Genomic DNA, 14,747 nt, shown 5'->3' on the forward strand with positions numbered 1-14,747 from the left:
TCCATCCTACCACAAAAATAAGGATATAGAGAAAACGTCCAGAAGTATGTTAAAACACACAATCAAAAAGTTTTTTGGTATATTTTATGTAAAAGAAAATAAGTATAGGTCTAAGAACGTTAACTCAATAACAGGAACCAGTGAGATGGTAAAGCTGGTTACCATCTTTAGAGCATCTACCATCCAAGTGCATTTTGAGGATCTGGGGATTTGTAAATTCACAGGGACTGTGATAAACAAAGTTCTCAATATAGAATTAAAAGTTCTGTGGTGCTTCTCACTCTAAGTGAGAAGCATGCAGGAAACAGTGAAAAATTGAGATGTGATTAACTGTTAATTTCTATTTGGAGGGATTTGACAAAAAGAATTATGAAAGAAGTTCTTTCTCAAATATTATTTTAACCTTAAAATAAACGAGAGACAAACTTAGGTTACCTTTTTAAAAGAGATACACTGATTTTATCATAAATGGATGTTGAATTTTGTCAAAAGCTTTTTCTGCATCTATTGAGATGATCATATGGTTTTATTCTTCAGTTTGTTAATGTGGCATATCACATTGATTGATTTGCAGATGTTAAAATATCCTTGCATCCTGGGAATTAATCCTACTTGATCGTGGTGTATGATCCTTTTAATGTATTGTTGGATTCAGTTTGCTAATAATTTGTTGAGGACTTTTTCATCTGTGTTCATCAGTGATACTGGTCTGGTTTTGGTATCAGGGTGATGCTAGTCTTGTAGAATGAGTTTGGAAGTGTTCCTTCCTCTGCAATGCACCAATCATTTTTATACTTTTATGAAGTATGTATTTGTTTTGCCATTGATGGTAAAGGACTATTTGTGTTTATCATTCTTTTTCCATTTGTGTGCATGAACTAGGGGTTTAATAGAGGTGATAGCATGTATTTCCATTTTTCATTAATCTAAGTATTTATAAACCAGTCTTTATGTATTTGAAAAAGCTAAGGCTATTAGTAAAGCTAGGCAAGTTTCACAATACTATTGTTCAAAGAATAACAAGACTTGTCACATTTTGTGACTTTAGTTATCTTTTAAGTTACTTTGATAATTGTTATGGATTGAACTGTATCTCGCACACACACATACACATACACACACAAATATGTTCAAATCCTACACTCTACAACCTGTAAATGTGACCCTACTTGGAAATAGCCTTTGCAGATATAATCAAGTAAAGATGAGATCACACTGGAGTCAAGGGGGTGGGACCCTACTCCAATGACTGCTGCTGCCATTGCTAAGTTGCTTCAGTCATGTCCAACTCTGTGCGACCCCATAGACTGCAGCCCACCAGGCTCCCCTATCCCTGGGATCCTCCAGGCAACAATACTAGAGTGGATTGCCGTTTCCTTCTCCAATGCGTGAAAGTGAAGTCGCTCAGTCGTGTCCAACTCCTAGCAACCCCATGGACTGCAGCCTATCAGGCTCCTCTGTCCATGGGATTTTCCAGGCAAGAGTACTGGAGTGGGGTGCCATTGCCTTCACCGACCTCCAATGACTAGTGTCCTTATAAAAGGAAGATTTGGATACAGACATACAGGGAGAATGCCCCATGACCATGGAGACAGAGGCTGGAGTTACTCTGCCAGAAGCCAAGGACTGTCCACAACCACCAAGAAACTCAGGGAAACCCACGGGACAGACTCCCCCGGCCCCCACAGGAAGGAACCAACCCGGTTTTATTTCAGACCTCTGGCCTCCAGAACTGTGAGAGAATATATATATTATTGTCTGCAGCCACCAGGTTAGTGGTACTTTGCTATGGAAGCTCCAGGAAACTAGTCCTGTGACGCTTCAGAGAGCGACACTGAAATAGAACCAAGTTTATCAGCTCATCAGGTCTCTCTTATGGGACCTTAGCTGTCATTTCCAGGGAAGAATTGTAATCACTGGTGAACATGGGGGAAATGGCACGACCCTGTTTAACCCTTCAGCATCCCTTACCAGGTGAGACCCATAGGCCTCGCCAAGCTGGCCACCTCTACAGCAGTGCTTCTGTGGGAGAGCCTTCCAGGCAGCCCCTGGAGATACCAGGGCCACACAGCCCCTGACCAGCACTTGGACACACACACCCCTGGAAGCCCCCCAGGGTGGGACTAGACCCCGCTGCCATTCTGCAGGGGTGGGCTTGACCCTGGGCTTGTGAGATGAAGCTTAGTCTGGAGGCACGGCAAGGGGGCAGGGGTTGCTGGGGTGCATAAGAGAGACCCACGCTTCTGCAAGTCCTGCTCCCATTCACTCATAAGCAGGTGGGCGGGCTGAGGGCCCAGCCAGCAGCAGGAAGAAGGGAAAGGGAGGGCTCTCCACAGGAGACATCAGCTTCGTGGAAGAAGCAGATGCTGAGGCTGGAGCCGGGCTGGGAGAGTAAGACTTCACTAGGGGATGGGAGGGTCACAGCCCCAGCCTCTGGACATCTGGAAGGTGAGCAGGGACACAGAGCGTGTGGGGGCCAGGGGTGAACCATGGCATACTTCTGCCTGTGCTGAGCCCCCCTCGGGGGCTGCTAGCTTGAGAGCAACGCCACCCTCCGCGAGCATCTGCCGTGTAAGCCCTGCGTTCGGAGACCAACAGAAAGAGAGCCCAGTAGATGTGACTCCCCACAACACCAGCATGCCTGCTGGCCCTCGCAGGGGACAGTGGGGGACGCTAAGTGTTGAACCTCCACGTCCAGGTCTCCAGAAGCACGTTTTCAGAGAGAAAGTGGATTTCCTGCAGCAGTGTGTGGAATTGAAACTCTGGATATTTCTGAAGGTCTGGGATGGTAAATGTCCTCCTTTGATAACAGAAATGATTTTAAAAAGTTATAAAGGGAAGGAGGAAAGGGAGGGAGGGAAGAGGAAGGAAAAGGCAGTAAGAAGTCTCCAGAGGGAAGGGACATTTCAGAAAAAACAAGGTTTCCAACAGGAAGTGAGTCGACATATAGCATGATCATGATTTTGAGGAATTGAAGGGGAATAAGAAGAGAATTCACTTGGCTTTGATGCTGGAAACGTTTCTCTTTACATGTCCTGGGAAGAGTGATGTTGGATTTGCAGAAAAGGAAAATTAATCTTAGCTTGTGATGAGGCTGCAAAATGAGCACCAGTTATAATTGTGTTAATGTGGTTTGTGTTCAGTCTTTAGAATCAACCTCTAAACCAAGTCTAGAAAACTGACTTAGGGTTTCAGAGCAGGACGCACCTGTGAAAATAAGCCTGCAGCTGACAGTGAGCGTGTCTCTGAAGCCGTCACACATCTGTCCTCCCAGTCAACCCCGATGTCTTGGGCACCAGGGATCGGTTTCATGGAAGACAATTTTTCCACGGACCAGGAGGTGAAGGGATGGTTTCAGGATGATTTAAGTGCGTACCATTTATTGTGTACTTTCTTTCTATTATTATTCATTAGTTCCGCTTTAGATCATCAGGCTTTAGATCTCAGAGGTTGGGGACCCCTGCTTTACACGACCTCTCCTCTCCTCTCCCAAATCTGCTGGGTCTTCTGTCTGTTGTTTAACACACCTTGCTGGGCGCAGCTCTGTACCCTGGGCCTGGTGGTTCCCTCCCTCTCCTTTCAGCTGAGCAGATCTCCCCTTCTGCCTCCATCCTGTGTCCCTCAGCAACCCCAGTGGATGATGGCCTCACTGCCCATTTGGAGATGGTGCCTCAAGCTGACTACCCAATGGGGGAGATGAGGAATGATCTCTTAATTCTCCCTTATAAAATAAAAATGCGCGCCAAACATGCTAGCACAGGGAAATTCCAGTGTCTCCTTCAGAAAACTCTCCTAAGGTTTTCTGATCTCAGCATGGAATCTGATCTATCCTTGAATCTTCCCTGTTAGCTCAGATGGAAAAGCATTTGCCTGCAATGCAGGATACTGGGGTTCAATCCCTGGATTGGGAAGATCCCCTGAAGAAAGGCATGCAACCCCCTCCAGTATTCTTGCCTGGACAATTCCATGGACATGGAGAATTCCATGGACAGAGAAGCCTGGCTGTCTACAGCTCATGGGGTCACAAACAGACATGACTGAGCAACTAACAAACAACTACATTCTCAAATCTGACCTATTCTTGATCATTTCAACTTGCTGAACAAAAGCAACACAGACCTTTCTGTTCTGGCCATGCTCATTATGAATCACACTTAAACAGGGCACATGCCCCTTTTCTTGCCAAGAAGAGCAGAGGGACAAGCCAGTTCCCCATGAGCACCCTGCTACTTGGACACAGGCCCAGCAGTTCCCACCCTTTGGTGCAGAATGCCAGCACCTGGGAAGCGTTGGAAAATCCCAACCCGTTCAGACCAACTCCCTCAGAACCTTGGGTGCTGAGGCCCAGGCCTCAGTGTGTCTTAAAAGCTTCCCGGGTGATCCCAAAGAACAGCAAGGCTAAGGACTGCTTCACAGGCTGCAGCTTCCAGACTGTTCTAGGACTTTGGCTACATATTAGCATCACCTGAGAGCTATAAAGCTGCTGATGCAGGCACCCCACCCTGGAGACTCTAATAGGTCAGGGCTGTGACCTGAGCCTCAGGGTTTTATCAAACTCTCCAGGTGTAATGTACAACCAAGGTTGAGACTCGCTGGCCTTGACCAGTATGTAACAGAGCACTGATGGGGCCGGGGAGGAGTGGGTGAGAGACCCCATACCAGGAGCTGCAGGGTCTCACCCTTGAAGGAAACCTCAGTGGAGACAAGTCAAGCCACAGGGCATGTGATGGTATTTAGTGGAACCCAGCTTTTCACTCACATCATTAGAGAACTGGGGAGTAGCTTAGGTGATCAAGTCCCACTTTTAATTAGAAGAAAGCTTCTTATTTCTGCCCTTGTTTATCCCCTGACTGCCCTGCAACAGCGCTGTGGGCCCCTGGAGCACAGCAGGGCAGCCCCAATGCCCGCCACGGTGAGGGGTCCCTGGAAAGAGGCTCCAGGACCTGAGCCCCTTGGGCATCCCTTCCTGTGGACCCCAGGGAGCGGCAGACAGAGCCTAGGGCGAGGAGTTATCTCCCAGTGCTGCTGCTTCTAGGAGTTTCCAAATGAAACCCAGAGTGGGGATGCTTCCGGTGGAAGCCAGAAATGGCGTGACCACAGTGTTCCCTAGGGCTCACGGGCCGCCCCTCCCCCTCAGCAGTAGGCCGAGTCCCACGAGGCAGCAAAGGGCCTCACGCTCCCCACCCTGGAGTCTGTCCTACAAGCTCTGCTTCTGTGACTTGCTTCCAGCCTACAGAACAAGGAAAAGGTATGGTTGTCACTCCCATGAATACATGTGCTAAGTCACTTCAGTCGTGTCCGACTCTGCTACCCCATGGATTACAGCCCTGCCAGGCTCCTCTGTCCATGGGATTCTCCAGGCAAGAATACTGGAATGGTTGCCATTTCCTCCTCCAGGGGATCCTCCCCCACCCAGGAACTGAACTGTTGTCTCTTACGTCTCCTGCATTGGCAGGCAGATTCTTTACTACTGGTGCCACCTAGGAAGCCCCAGCAACTTAGCACATGTACCCCCTTGAATACATAACGACACATAAAAAACTCTGTCTTGCTAGTGATGAAATAAAATTTATACTTCAGGCAGGACAAGAAAAATTCAACATAAAATTCTCTCTCTGCATTTGTCTGGACCTCCTTCCTCCCCAGTGTGTCGTGTGCATTTGAATTACACACAAACCTTGAGTGCCTCAAAGAAGGCTTGCCCAACCGTGAAGATCAATTTTTTTCTTTCTTCTGATGCCAGCAATGCAATTTCTTACAAGAACAGTGTGTTTTCCCGGCTCTGGAGAGAGTCATGGAGACTTGCCGCTCGCTTTGCAGGTGCTTACCGGAACCGTGTGTCCAGTGAACTTTATGTAAAATATCAAGCTGTCACTTTGACATATGATCCTTTGTCTTGAAAATGTGTGTGTCCGTTGTTTTCCGCTTCTAACAGGTGAAACAGTTCTCCAAGCTTTCCAAGAATTTGCTTCCCAGGTTATAATCCTCAGTTTGGCTTGAATAAAATTCCTCTTGTTTCTTCGTGATAGTGAACTGAATTCTTATCAACAGTAGAATGCGTTAGAGTGACAGACGCTCTCTGCTGGCCATGAAGAAGCAGCTGCCTCTCTGTGAACAGCCCAAGGAGACAGCCACATGCCAGGGGCCCACGGGCTGCCTCTGGGAGCTGAAGACCAAATGAACAAACAGACAGTGGCCAGGCCATAGGTAGAAAGAGAACCCTGACCCACAGTCCGCAGCAACCAGTCCAGGAAGCCCACCTATAGTAACCAGGAAGCCGGCTGCCATGTACAAGTCAGACCTGTAGGAAATCAGACCACTGTCTCTAGCCACTGGTCCAGGAAGCAAAACCATGACCCCTGTAACTACTGATCCAAAATGCCCAGAACTTGTGTTGTACGAAAGGAGAGAAAGTTAAAATTCCCTTTGACAAAACAATCAGAACTTGATTAATAACTGACAGCCTCCTGATTTTGTTCTGATTTCCAATGTGGGACCAAGCAGAGGCCAACAAGCTTCCAAGCCAGCCAGAGCTGGTCAGCTGCATCCAGTCTCCCCAGTCCAGCGGCTTCAGTCTGGGCACACCTGACCTGAAGCTGCCTCTTTTCTCCATTGTCAAGCTTCCCCACCCCTCTACCTGCCTTTGAGTCTCTGCCAAATGCAAATAATGGTGGCTGACTCCCTTGCTGTTGAAAGCTCTAAATAAATGGTCTTTCCTTGTTCCCATTTGGTCTTCACTTATTGCCACTGAGCCAAGAGCCTCAGCCACACAGCTGCGAGGAAGTGAATTCTGCCAGCAAACATACCAGCTTAGAGAACCCAGCAGAGGGTGCAGGGGTCTCAGCTGAGGACATAGCCCCCACCAACACCTGGACTGAAGCCTCGTGAGGATGAGAAACCTGGCTAAGCTGCACCCAGACTCTTGACCCAGGGAAACTGAGAGATGACACACACGTGTGCAGTGGTGTAACATGCAGCCACAGGGAGCTAGTACACAGATCCTGGTATGCGAGGGGTGATACAGTCTGGAGCGAGCCTGGATTCTCTCCTGATACCTATGCCAGTTAGAAGGGCCAGTACCCTCAAATATCATGCCTGAGGGGGCACCACTGCCAGAAGGGCAGCAAATGTTACAACAAACACCACCTGAAGCAGAATTACCGGCACAACTCTACCAACATTTTCAAACAAGCAATGATACAAATATTAAGAAATCAGACGTCTGATACAAGAATCAGACCTCCCACAAAAGGGAAACGGGTGGAAATATGAAAAGAACATTTTGATACAGAAAGTGACAAGTGGAATAAAGAATAGATGGATACAGGGAATTGCTTGTCGGTTCAGTGGTCAGTACTCTGTGCTTCTACTGCTGAGGGTCTAGGTTCGATCTCTGGTCGGGGAACTAATATCCTACGAACTGCATGGTGCAGCAAAAAAAAAAAAAAAAGGATACAAAGAACCAATGAGCAGGAAGATGTGACCCAGGACCTCTCCAAGGAGGCAGCAGAGGAGACTGGAGATGGAAGATGGAGAAGTTAAAAGGCTTAGAGGATGGAAGCTGATGTGCAGATCCAGAAGGAGACCGGGAAGGGCCTGAAGGCATGTCCATAAGTTCCCCAGAATGAAGACAGACGAGAGTCTACAGCTGGAGAAGGCACCTCACTGTGGATGAAGAAAAATTCTCAGACCCCATCACAGTGGAATTCAAACACACTGAAGACAGAGCTGCTATTTGCCAGCTTTCAGATGATGGAAGCCGACCACCTACAACGAACCAAGAATGCAGTTGACCTCAGGCTTCTCCACAGCATACAGGGAATTTGATCTTTTGAATAAATATAACTCTGAACCTAGACCTTTATAACTCACCAAACTGTCACTGAACTATAAGGACATAACAACAACAACAAAAATCCTTGGGTCTATAAAGTCTTCAAAAGTGCATTCTGTGCCTGAGGTGCAAACATGCAAAGGACCACAGAGAAACAGCTCCTGCAAAGGCTCTGAGGCTGGAAAAAGCCCAGTGTGTCCAACAAAGAGAAGACCAGAGTCCAGGGGCAGGGAGCGGGGAGTTGGGGGACCACGGGGACCGGTGGAGGGTAGGCCTCAAGGTGGGGCACGGGGCCAGAGTATGAGTACTCTGTTGGCTTCGAGAAGGACTTTAAATTTCCAGAAGCACTATGGGAAGCCAGATGGTGAGCAGGAAAGCGACATGACCTGACTTTGGTTCTGACTACAGTACAGCAAGTCCCCACACACGAATCAGTTCTGTTCTGAGAGCGTGTTCATGAGCCTGACAAAGTTAGTCCAGGTACCAAATCAGCTATAAAGCACCACTGTAATAGGTTTATAATACTTTCCACATGAATGATACATTAAAAAAAAAATTAATCTTACAGTACCTTGAAAAGCATCATAGTACAGTGCAATAGCTGGCATACAGGAACACGTTCACATCTTTGAAAGTTTTTGACCTGAAGGTTGACTTATTGTATGTCCTTCTGCCTGCTGTGTGTACAAAGATCCTCAGAGGGCCAGACTGGATGCAGTGTTTCAGGGAGGAGCCTCCTTAACTTGTGGAGTGGTGGCTCAGCCCAGGTTGGTGGGAAGGGAGACAGAGAGAAGGGGACAGATTCAGGCTACATGTTGTGGGGAAAGCAGGAAGGTGTCACTGATGTGTCTGTCGTCGGAACTAAAGAAAAAGCAAGAGTCTTGTCTTCGTAGGGTTTCAGACTGTAAGCAGGTATTTTGCAGGGATCAGTTTGCAAGGTATAGAAATACCAAATTGCTATGTTGGGCAACAGAAACTAACATAGAGCTGTGAGTCAATTACACTTCAAAAACAAACTCATAGAAAAAAAGAGATCAGATTTTTGGTTACCAGAGGCAGAGGGGAGGAGGAGGAGGGAAATCGGATGAAAATAATCAGAAGGTACAAACTTCTGGTTATAAGATAAATAAACACTAGGGATACAATGTACAACATGATAAATGTAATTAACACTGCTGCATGTTATATGTGAAAGTTAAGAGTAAATCCCAAGAGTTCCCATCACAAGGAAAATATTTTCTATTTCTTTAATTTTGTATTTATAAGAGGTTTTGGCTTTTTAAAAAAAGTTATTTCCCTCCACCATAGGTGGATCTTTTAAATTTTTACTCTTTTTTGGCTGTGTGGCCTGCAGGATCTTAGTTCCCCAACCAGAGATTGAACTTATGCCCCATGTATTGGAAGCACAGGTCTTAACCACTGGACCACCAGGGAAGTCCCCTTGTATCTATCAGAGATGATGAACGTTCATAAACTGCGGTGATCATTCATGGTGTATGTAAGTCATCTGTATACTGTACACTTTAAATGTATACAGTGCTCTATGCCAATCATATCTCAATAAAACTGGAAGAAAAAAAGGTGAGAAAAAGCAAGAAATTGAGGATAAGGTAGAGATAGGGAAGTTTGGGGAGAATTTTAGGGGAGCAAATTAGGAGCTCTAACTTCGGTATGTAAACATACCGAAGTAGCTATTGAGTAGCTATTACCTCCCAGGAGTAGAAGAGGTAAGAGAGTTATCAGGTACACCAGAGGTTAGAATTGGGGTTATAGATCTGTGATCAGTGGTATAGATAAAGCGTTTAATTACCCAGAGAGTGTGAAGGGGTATGGTGCCGGGTGGGGGGCAAGCAAAAGTGCGGGGCACTCGCTGGAGTCTGGTCACGCAGGAGGAGGCAGCGAAGGAGCAGGAGGAGGACTGGATCCAGAGGACATGCTGTTGGCACGGAAGCCAAGAGAAAACGGGGTTTACTTACAGGAGAGAAATTATCCTGTGTGGAGTAAAACAGTTTGGAAACATCCTGGCCGTGGTGAATGACAAAGCCGTTTCAGCCTGACATCAGGCCAAATACAGATATACAATTAATTCTCAACAGATGAGTCATGCAGAAGAAAAATAATAATTCAGTAATGTAAAAGTTTCTGTTCTGAAGTCCAGCGCCCAAAGGCTAGGAAGATCGAGGGGCCTGGGAGGTGAGCAGGGAACAGGGTGGCACAGTAAATCCCTCAGTGCCCCTGGGCCGAGTCAGGGCAGGCAGTTTTCAAATAAACCAAAGACAGCCAGGAGTCTTTACCTCTCATCCCTCCGAAACTGCTCCCGTCTCAGTAAACAGCACCGCTGTTCACTGAAGGACTCCCCTGAAACCTAAGCACCTGGGGGGTTTCTTTCCTCCCAGGGCTTCTTCAGCAGGCCGGGAGGACCCCTCCTCCCACTGGACGAGGTGTGGGGTATAAGCACACACTTGGCAAGCACACCCACACACAATTTCTAAAATGCCACCCTGCGCGTTTCACTGTAACTCAGCTGTCTCAAAGGAGACACTTTCTTTCAGTTAATGTCAACAAATACTTGCTATTTTCAAGGCACCCGCCAGTTTTAATAAATTTGCTGCTGCTTGGCTAAACTCAACTAAAATGTAATCTAAATTGCATTCAGGAACTTCCTGGGCAATCCAGTGGTTGAGACTCAATCCCTGGCCAGGGAACTAAGATTCCACATGCCATGCAGAGTGTGGCCAATTATAAATAAATAAATCTAAACTACACCCAAACATAACCCAGGAGAGACATATAAACAAGCATGCCCTGGGGACTCTACGTGCACGGTGTAGGGAGGCAAACTTTCCCTCTGTTCTCTTAGAGTCTCTGGCTGGGCCCAAGACTTAAGCGGCCATAAAACAGACTGACAGAAGTAAAGCATACAAATTCTATTTTTACACATGCATAGCAGCCTTTGCAGGATCACCACCAAAGTGATTAAGCCTAAGTGCTTATATATTTCGTTGAACAAAGAGTAATTGTGGGAAAGTAACTGAAATTATGAGGAAGCAAAGAGAGGATAAGGGTTCTTTTCATCAGGTTTGTACAGATTCTTCTTGGCTTCATGCCTGCTAAGTTACTTCAGTTGTGTCCGACTCTGTACCACCCCATGGACTGTAGCCCGCCAGGCTCCTCTGTCCGTGGGATTTCCCAGGCAAGGATACTGGAGTGGGTTGTCATTTCCTTCTCCAGGGGAATCTTCCTGACACAGGGATCAAACACACATCTCTAACGTCTCCTGCACTGGCAAGCAGGTTCTTTACCACTAGCACCACCTGGGAAGCCCTTCATATATTCATCAAATAACCAGAGTGCCTAGAACAGTGTCTGCCTCCTAGTACAGAATCATAACTGAATACAGGATGGAATGAACCACTCTGGCTAAAACAAGAGCTATACTTTTCAAATGCCCAAAGAAAATATGAAGAGAGAAAGTACAGTCAGTTTTACCAAAAAAGCACAGAACTCAGGAAGTGGCAGGGGATTATAAAACCCCCACATCATAAAACAAGACGGCAAAAATTGAAAGAACTTCATCAGTTGGGTTTAAAAAGAAAATTCAATTATATAAATGTTGCTTCAAAAAGACTCATCATAACAAAAAGATGCAAAAAGATTTAAAATAGCCTTTCCTCTTCTCAGACCCCAGAGCGTCCGGAACGCAGAGCCGGAACTGGGGAACGCGGCGACTGCAGGGGCCCAGGATAGAATCTCCCTGGAAAAAGAGACATGAATGTCTACAGTGATATTTCTTGGCACGGATTTGATATGAGAGATGAAAAGGAGATCGACGGCTAGTGAACAGGATTTCAAATGACCAAGATTTTATATTTATCACCTCCAACTACAGCCTTCGGTCGCCTCCTTTTAAATCAAAGATAACTACAGTCAGAACCAAGGCAAGGCAAAATAATACTTTTCTATTGCAATTTTTGAGATTAAAGAAACCTGAAATGTCTAGGAAACAAAACCAGAAGGATTCACCAGGATTCATTTTTGATTTGCAGTCCGGTACGGTACTGGCCCAAGGAGGAGCTTTTGAAAACATGAAAGGAAAGATAAATGCAGTGCGCGCAATAGTTCCCAATAAGAGTAACAGTGAAATTATCCTGGTTTTGCAGCACTTTGATAATTGTGTGGACAAAAGAGTACAAGCATTCATGGAAGGTAGTGCCAGTGAAGTACTCAAAGAATGGACAGTAACAGGCAAGAAAACGAACAAAAAGAAGAAAAGCAAGCCAAAACCTGCAGCAGAACCAGGTAACAGTATCCCAGATTCGAATAAATCGGTTTCCATTCAAGAGAAACAATCTGCGCCCTTCTCAGAGAAAGGTGGTATTAATGGTTATCATGTCAACGGTGCCATCAGTGACACTGAGTCTGTGGACTCACTCAGTGAAGGTATGGAGACACTTTCCATAGAAGCCAGAGAACTGGAGGATCCTGAGTCTGCCACACCAGAGATGCTGGATAGAACAGGATCCATGCTGGAGAATGATGTCTCTGATTTTGAGGCCAGATCTTTGACTATGCCCTCTACTCAGAATTCTCAACAAAATAGGAACGTTGCCAAGTCTCTCTCAAGAACTACTATAGGACCTCAGCTTTCAAATCTAGGCATGGAAGATATTCCCCTCTCTTTCACCAACAAAAAGCTTGGTTCTAATATTGAAAAATCTGTGAAAGACCTCCAGCGCTGCACAGTGTCTCTTGCACGATATCGAGTTGTAGTTAAAGAAGAGATGGATGCTTCTATTAAGAAAGTGAAACAAGCTTTTGCTGAATTGCAGATGGGGTCACACAGAGTCGGACACGACTGAAGTGACTTAGTAGCAGCAGCAGCAGAGCTGTTTAATGGATTGGGAAGTGGCATTGCTTGCTGAAATGGACAAAGAGAAAGGTGAAATAATGGAAATTTTGCCTAACCGTCAAAAGAAAGCCGAACTTCTAAAGAAAATGACTGATGTGGCTGTTCGGATGTCAGAAGAGCAGTTGGTTGAGCTCAGAGCTGTTATCAAGCACTTTGTTAGTGAACGTAAATATGATGAGGATCTGGGACGAGTGCCCCGATTCACCTGTGACGTGGAGACCCTGAAGAAGAACACTGATTCATTTGGACAAGTATCCCATCCAAAGAACAGCTATTCAACGTGATCTTGGCGTAGCTTGGTTACATCTATGTCTGAGTAACCCGTGTGACGCCTCTGCTCCCAGCCTTACAAGTGCTAACAAGAAAACCTCGGCACCAGGGGAGACACCTACAGCCACACCAAACTCCAGTGGCTGATCCTACCGGCCTCATCGAGAGGTACTGCCAGGAGGACAAGGCTGCAGGCCACAAGGCCCACAGTCCAGTGACCCCACCAACCAAGGGCGACACGACAGCGTGGGCTGTTACAGAAACAGCTCATGGTATTCATCTGCTTCCAGGTACCAGAGTGCTCCACCCCAGGCACCAGGAAACGCTAGTGAACGGGGCCAGGCTCACTCTGCAGGGACCAATGGGACTGGAGCCAGCATGGAGCCCAGCCCACCCAAGCCCTCATTCAGGAAGGGGCTCCCCCAGTGCAAACCTAGGACCTCTCAGCCTGAAGTTGTGAACTCCTGAGGAAAATTCCCGCCGGTCTCTCTCTTCTTTCCCACACAATCCAACTTGGTAACTGGACTTTAGGAAACTTCTAGTTAGATTTAATAACAAAAAGAAGTTTACGCATATCACTTTTTATGCCATTCTAAATATTTTGGTTTCTTCTCTCCTCATTTCCTCTTTACCATTTTTGGAAGGGAAGCTTTCCCCTCCTCCCCCTCTTGACCTTTCCCAGTGATATGGATTGATTCTGATTGGTCATTTCCACCAGAAATCACAGGCAACGGTTGCCAGGTTTCCCAGGGCTCCAGGCCTTCCGGAGGCCTGAAGAAGCCTTCCTCAGCCAACCCGACTGTCCAGGCGTTCAGGAGGAGATGGATCACAGCTGGTCTTGCTGCCTTTCTGTCTAAGCAGGAGCCACACGTGCCTGTTGAGTTCCGTGTAAACACCAGGAGAGGCAGAGAGGGGGTTGTGTACAGCCCTGAATTGGCCAGAAAAGGGGGAATTGAATAGGTGAAAATGGAAGAACCCTGGGACACACTTGAGAATCTGCCTGTGCTCCTAAACTGTGCGTGAGACTGACACTCAGATCGAGGTTTTAGACTCTTGCTTGGCACCATGGCTTAACCTGCGGTTTCTTCCATATGCCCAAGCCTTGTTTTCTATTACCTTAGGCTGCAAACCGGGAGAAGGCAATGGCACCCCACTCCAGCACTCTTGCCTGGAAAATCCCATGGACAGAGGAGCCTGGTGGGCTGCAGTCCATGGGGTCGCTGAGGGTCAGACATGACTGAGCGACTTCACTTTCACTTTTCACTTTCCTGCATTGGAGAAGGAAATGGCAACCCACTCCAGTATTCTTGCCTGGAGAATCCCAGGGACGGGGGAGCCTGGTAGGCTGCCGTCTATGGGGTCACACAGAGTCAGACACGACTGAAGCGACTTAGCAGCAGCAGGCTGCAAACCAGTCTAGGGAACTCTATGGGAAAGTAGCATTAATTCAAGGGAAAAAAGTATTTCTTCATTTCAGTGTTTGAAGATTTGTGTTGCTATTGTTCTCCCTCTTTCCTGATTCCCATTCTGACCCTGAACCAAATTTATAGCAATACAATTAGTGTTAATCTAAGGTGTCAACCATCCAAAAATTGCTGCAGTCAATCTTTAGAGTTTAATAAATTAAAACAATTGCATAAATGTTAAAAAGATTTAAAATAGAGGATAGACTAAAAAATGTATTGAACGTAAACAAAGAAAGTGGGGGTCATAGTATGAATTTCAGAATAAATC

The 14,747-nt window shown here is 46.5% G+C and overlaps 2 pseudogenes; both read left to right on the forward strand.

The window, feature by feature from the left end:
* The first annotated feature begins 4,618 nt into the window (after positions 1-4,618).
* On the forward strand, positions 4,619-13,543 carry LOC138416956 (spermatogenesis-associated serine-rich protein 2-like; annotated as a pseudogene).
* Positions 6,392-6,477, forward strand: LOC138417945 (U6atac minor spliceosomal RNA; annotated as a pseudogene).
* Positions 13,544-14,747: the final 1,204 nt, after the last annotated feature.

This window comes from Ovis canadensis, chromosome 13, assembly GCF_042477335.2.
Source record: "Ovis canadensis isolate MfBH-ARS-UI-01 breed Bighorn chromosome 13, ARS-UI_OviCan_v2, whole genome shotgun sequence".
Taxonomy (NCBI): domain Eukaryota; kingdom Metazoa; phylum Chordata; class Mammalia; order Artiodactyla; family Bovidae; genus Ovis; species Ovis canadensis.